The following is a 7,174-nucleotide window of genomic DNA, read 5'->3' as shown; positions in this document are numbered from 1 at the left end:
CAATCGATTGCTTCGAAGTTAGTGAGGCCACAGGTATAAGGTATGACTTAGTATTTGATTCCTTAGAGAATATCTAGTTGATCATAGAAATATTCCATACTACTCAGAGTCGACAACAGTCATATGCTGAGGTGCGTAGAAAAGATCTCGAGCTTGAGATTAGTGACTATTTCTATCTAAATATCTTTAACATCAAAGGATTGAAGAGGTTCGACAAGAAGGGAAAGCTCAGTCCCCGATATATCTGTCCCTTCTAAATTCTCATTCGCGTTGGCAATGTAGCTTATAACCTAGAATTACCTTCAGATCTAGCCTCAGTTCATCTAGTCTAACATGTCTCTTTGCTCAAGAAGTGTATAGGTGACTCAGCAGTTGTAATCTATATTTAGAACATAGATGTTAAGAAATCCTCTCTTATGAGGAGATTCTAGTCAAAATTCTTGACTATCAGACACGTAGACTGAGGAACAAAAATGTCTCTCTAGTCGAAGATCTTTGGCAAAATCAGTCCGTTGAGGGAGCATCTGAGGAAACACAAGCTGACATGCATACAAAGTATCCTCACCAATTCTCGGCTGACTTAGATCTACCTTAAGATAACAATTCTTCTTATGCTTTTCAGTTTTCATGTCCAGATTTCAGTTATGAATTAGTATCTGTCTCTTCTTGAAAATTCCATTTTTACACTTGGTACTAAGTACCATTGCATATTCATTCATATGTAAATACATCATATTATTTATGTGTTCAGGTATCTGACATGCATTCGCATTGTAAGAAACTCAGTTATCATAAATCTCAGTGATGTGTTCATGTATCAGCTCAGTCATAAATTCATGTAACAGATATGCATACTCAATACAAGTCTTAAAAATGTCAGTTATGTAGTCATGTTTCAGTATTCATGTTCAATGTATACTTTGGCTTACCGTTTCTCCCCTATCAGTCAGTCTTATTAGAGGACAAATGTCCTTAAGGCGGAGATATTGTAATACTCCAAAAGTTCCAAGCTAATTTCATCCCGAGAATGTCTAGTATTATCTTTGAAACTAAATGATATTTATTCTATGAATAATTTATAAGATTCTCTTTTTGTCATATAGGAAATTTGATAAGCTTTCCATCGATATAAGATTCTCTAAAATCCGATAACCGGGTAAGAAGTTATGACTAGAAGATATGCTAATGGTGTGTGCAATTGATTTCAAGGCTAGTTCGGATGACCACTTGCCTTTGATTGAGTTTACATACAACAACATCTATGATTCCAGTATTCAAATGGATATATTTGAAGCTCTCTATGGTAGGAGGTGCAGATCTCCAACTGGTTGGTTTAAAGTTAGTGAGGCCTAAGTTATATGGCCTGACTTAGCATTCGATACCTTAGAGAAAGTCAACTTTATTAGAGAAAGACTCCGGGCTGCTTAGAGACAACATAAGACATATTTAGATGTTCATAGAAAGGATATCGAGTGTGAGACTAGTGACTATATCTACATAAAGATCTCTCACATTACGGGATTGAAGAGGTTTGGCAAGAAGGGAAAGCTAAGTCCCCAATATGTCTGTCCTTTCAAAATTCTCATTCTCTTCAGCAATGTAGCTTATGAGCTTTAATTACCTATAGATCTAGCCTCAGTTCATCCAGTCTGCCATGTCTCCTTACTGAAGAAGTTTATAGGTGACTCAACAGTTGTAGTCCCTATTTAGATCATAGATATTCAGAAAGCCTCTCTTATGAGGAGATTCCAATCAAAATTGTAGACTATCCGACACGCACACTGAGGAACAAAAAAGTCTCTATAGTCAAAGTTCTTTGGCAAAATCTGTCTGTTGAGGGAGCTGCTTAGGAAACACAAGCAGACATGCGTACAAAGTATCCTCACCAATTCCCCGCTACCTCAAATCTAGTGCAAGACAACAGTTCTCCTTATGCTTTTCAGTTTGCATGTCCAGATTTGAGTTACGACTTGGTATCCATCTCATGATAAGAATTGAATTTTTACACTTGGTACTATGTACCCTTGCATATTCATTTATATGTTAATGTATCAGATTATTCATGTCTTCAGGTATCTAACATGCATTTGTATTGAGAGAAACTCAGTTATTCGAAATCTCAGTGATGTTTTCATGTATCAGCTCAGTCATAAAATCATTCATCAGATATGCATTCTCATGAAAAGACTTTGAAATGTCAGTTATATAGTCTTGTTTCAGTATTCATGTTCAATGTGTACTTTTCCTTACTGTTTCTCTTTTCTTAGTCAGTCTTATTCAAGGACAAATGTTCTTAAGGGGGAGATATTGTTATACCCCAAAATTTCCATGCTAATTTTTTCCCGAGAATGTCTAGCATTATTTTCAAAACTAAATGATGTTTATTTCATAAGGAATTTATAAGATTTTCATATGGGAAATACGATTAGCTTTCCATTGATATAATATTTGTCCTAATCCGATAACCGGGTAAGAAGTTTTGAATAGAAGATATGCTAAGGGTGTGTGCAATTTATTTCAAAGATAGTTGGGATAACTACTTTCCTTTGATTGAGTTTACATACAACAATATATATTATTCCTGTTTTCATATGGTTCCATATAAAGCTCTCTAGGGTAGGAGGTGCAGATTTCCAATTGGTTGGTTTAAAGTTAGTGAGGCCTTAGTTATATGGCTTAACTTAGTATTCGATGTCTCAGAGAAAGTTCAGTGGATCGGAGAAAGTCTTCAGGTTTCTCAGAGCCAACATAAGTCTTATTCAGATATGCATAGAAAGGATATCGAGCCTGACATTAGTGACTATGTCTCTATAAAGATATCTTCCATTAAGGGATTGAAGAGGTTCGACAAGAAGGGAAAGCTCAGTCCCCAACATGTCTGTGAATTCAAATTTCTCATTCGCTTCAGCAAGGTAGCTTATAAGCTCGAATTACCTTCAGATCTATCCTTAGTTCATCTAGTCTATCATGTCTCTTTGCTCAAGAAGTGTATAGGTGACTCAGCAGTTGTAGTCCCTATTTAGAGCATAAATGTTCAGAAAGCCTCTCTTATGAGTAGATTCCAATAAAAACTCGAGACTATTAGATACGCGGACTGAGGAACAATGAAATCTCTCTTGTCAAAGTTCTTTCGCGAAATCATTCCATTGAGGGAGCTGCTTAGGAAACACAACATTACAAGTATGCAAAGTATCCTCACTGATTCCCCGCAATCTTAGATCTAGCTCAAGATAACAGTTGTCCTTATGCTTTTTAGTTTTCAAGCCCAGATTTCAGTTACGACTTACTATTCGTCTTATATTCAGAATACCATTTTTACACTTGGTACTAAGTTCCATTACATATTCATTAATATGTTAATGCATCAGATTATTCATGAGTTCAGGTATCTGACAGGCATTCGCATTGAGAGAAACTCAGTTATCAGAAATCTCAGTGATGTATTGATCTATTAGCTCAGTCATAAAATCATGCATTAGATATGCATACTCAGTACAAGTCTTAGAAATGTCAGTTATGTAGTCTTGTTTCACTATTCATGTTCAAAGTATACTTTGGCTTACTATTTCTCCGCTCTCAATAAGTCTTATTCGTGGACAAATGTTCTTATTGGGGAGATATTGTAATACCCCAAAAGTTCAAAGCTAATTTCATCCTCATAATAGTATTATTTTCTTAACTAAATAATGTTTATTCCTTTAGGAATTTATAATATTTTCACTTTTTGTCATGTGGGAAATTAGATAAGCTTTCCATCGATATAAGACTGTGCCAAATCCTATAATCGGGTAATAAGTTATGACTAGAAAATATGCTAAGGGTGTGCGTAATTGATTTGAAGGCTTGTTGGATGACCACATATCTTTGATTGAGTTTACATACAACAATATCTATCATTCCAGTATTCGATTGGCTCCATTTAAAGCCTTCTATGGTAGGAGGTGCAGATCTCCAATTGGTTGGTTTAAAGTTAGTGAGGCCTTAGTTATATGTCCTGACTTATAATGTGATGCCTTAGAGAAAGTCCAGTGTATCAGAGAAAGACTCTGGGCTGCTCAGAGATGACATAAGTATTATTTAAATGTGCATACAAAGCTTATTGAGCATGAGATTTGTGACTATGTCTATATAAAGATATCTTACATAAAAGGATTGAAGAGGTTCGGTAGGAAGGGAAAGCTCAGTCTCCAATATATCTGTCCCTTCTAAATTCTCATTCGCTTTAGTAAGGTAGCTTATGAGCTCAAATTACTTCAGATCTAGCCTCAGTTCATCAAGTCTACCATGTCTCTTTTCTTAAAAAGTGTATAGGTGACTCAGCAGTTATAGTCTCTATTTAGAGCATAGATGTTCAGAAAGTCTATTTTATGAGGAGATTCTAGTGAAAATTCTAGACTATCAGAAACGCAGACTGAGGAACAAAGAAGTCTCTCTAGTCAAAGTTCTTTGCCAAAATCCGTCCGTTGAGGGAGCTGCTTAGGAAAAACAAGCTGACATACGAACAAAGTATGCTCACCGATTCCGCTCTAACTCAGATCTAGCTTAAGACAATAATTATTCTTATGCTTTTCAGTTTTCAAGTCCATATTTCAGTGACAACTTGGTATCTATCTCTTGTTTAGAATTCCATTTTTACACTTGATACTAAGTACCACTGCATATTCATTCATATGTTAGTGCATCAGATTATTTTTGAGTTTAGGTATCTGACATACATTCACATTAAGAGAAACTCAGTTATCAGAAATCTAAGTGATGTGTTCATGTATCAACTCAGTCATAAAATCATGCATCAGATATACGAACTGAGTAGAAGTCTTAGAAATGTCAGTTAAGTAGTCTTATTTTGGTATTCATGTTCAATGTGTACTTTGGCTTACTATTTCTCCCCTCACAGTAAGTCTTATTCATGGACAAATATTCTTAATGCGGAGATATTATAATAGCCCAAAAGTTCAAAGGTAATTTCATCCCGAGAATGTGTAGTATTATTTTCTAAATTGAATGATGTTTATTACATGAGGAATTTATAAGATATTCACTTTTTGACATTTGGGAATTTAGATAAGCTTTCAATCGATATAAGATTCGCCCAAATCTAATAACTGGGTAAGAAGTTATGACTAGAAAATATGCTAAGGGTGTATACAATTGATTTCAAGGCTAGTTGGGATGACCACTTGCCTTTGATTGAGTTTACATACAACAATATCTATTATTCCATTATTCGGATGGCTCCATTTGAAGCTCTCTATGGTAGGAGGTGCAGATCTCCAATTGGTTGATTTAAAGTTTGTGAGGCCTTAGTTATATGGCCTGACTTAGTATTCGATGCCTTAGAGAAAGTCCAGTTTATCAAAGAAAGACTCCGGGCTGCTAAGAGCCGACATAAGTCTTATTTAGATGTGCATAGAATGGATATCGAGCCTGATATTAGTGACTATGTCTATATGAAGATCTCTCGCATGAAGGGATTGAAGAGGTTTATTAGGAAGGGAAAGTTCAGTCCCCGATATGTCTATCCCTTCAAAATTCTCATTTGATTCAGCAAGGTTGCTTATGATCTCCAATTACCTTCACATCTAGCCTCTGTTCATCAAGTCTACCATATCTCTTTGCTCAAGAAGTGTATAGGTGACTCAGTATTTGTAATCTCAATTTAGAGCATAGATATTCAGAAAGCCTCTCATTTGAGAAGATTCCAATAAAAATTCTAGACTATCAGATAAACAGACTGAGGAACAAAGAAGTCTTTCTAGTCAAAGCTCTTTGGTGAAATCAGTTCGTTGAGGGAGCTGTTTAGGAAAAACAAGTGGACATGCGTAGAATGTATGCTCAACGATTCCCCGCTAACTCCGACCTTGCTCAAGACAACAGTTCTCCTTATGCTTTTAAGTTTTCATATCCAGATTTCAGCTACGACTTGGTAGCCATCTCATGTTCAGAATTATTTTTTTACACTTGGTACTAAGTACCATTGCATATTCAATCAAATATTCATGCATCAGATTATTCATGTGTTCAAGTATCTGACATGCATTCACATTAAGAGAAACTCAGTTATCACAAATCTCAGTGATATGTTCATGTATCAGCTCAGACATAAAATAATGCATTAGATATGCATGCTCAGCACAAGTCTTAGAAATGTCAGTTATGTAGTCTTGTATCAGTATTTATGTTCAATGTGTACTTTGGCTTGGCATTTCCCCCCTCTTCGTTAGTCTTATTTGAGGACTAATGTTCTTAAGGGGGAGATATAGTAATAACCCAAAAGATCCAAGATAATTTCATCCTGAGAATGTCTTGTATTATCTTCTAAACTGAATGATGTTTATTCCATGAGGAATTTATAGGATTTTCACTTTTTTTCATGTGGGAAATTCAATAAGCTTTCTATCGATATATGATTTGCCCAAATCCAATAACCGGGTAAGAAGTTATGACTAGAAGATATGCTAAGGATTTATGCCATTGATTTCAAGGGTTGTTGGAATGACCACTTGTCTTTGATTGAGTTTACATACAACAATATCTATCATTCTAGTATCCGAATCGCTCCATTTGAAGATGTATATGGTTGGATGTGCAGATCTCTAATTTGTTCGTTTAAAGTTAGTGAGGCCTTAGTTATATGGCCTAAATTAGTATTCGATGCCTTAGAGAAATTCCAGGTTATCACAGAAAGACTCCGGGATGCTCAGAGCCGACATAAGTCATTTTCAAATATGCATAGAAATGATATCGAGCTCGAGATTAGTGAATATATCTATATCAAGATCCCTCCCATGAATGGATTGAAGAGGTTCGGCAAGAAGGGAAAGCTCAGTCCCCGATATGTCGGTCCCTTCAAAATTCACAGTCGCTTTGGCAAGGTAGCTTATGAACTCCAATTACCTTCCGATCTTTCCTCAGTTCATCCAGCCTAGCATGTCTCTTTGCTCAAGAAGTGTATAGGTGACTCAGCAGTTGTAGTCTCTATTTAGAGAATAGATATTTAGAAATCCTTTCTTATGAGGATAGTCCAGTCAAAATTCTAGACTATCAGACACGCAGACTGTGGAACAATGAAGTCTCTCTAGTCAAATTTCTTTGGCAAAATTAGTCCATTGAGGGAGCTGCTTAGGAAACGCAAGCTGACATGCGTACAAAGTATCCTCACTGATTCCCCGCT

This window comes from Capsicum annuum, unplaced genomic scaffold (genome assembly GCF_002878395.1).
Source record: "Capsicum annuum cultivar UCD-10X-F1 unplaced genomic scaffold, UCD10Xv1.1 ctg2516, whole genome shotgun sequence".
Lineage (NCBI taxonomy): Eukaryota > Viridiplantae > Streptophyta > Magnoliopsida > Solanales > Solanaceae > Capsicum > Capsicum annuum.
Note: the sequence above shows the minus strand (reverse complement) of the source record.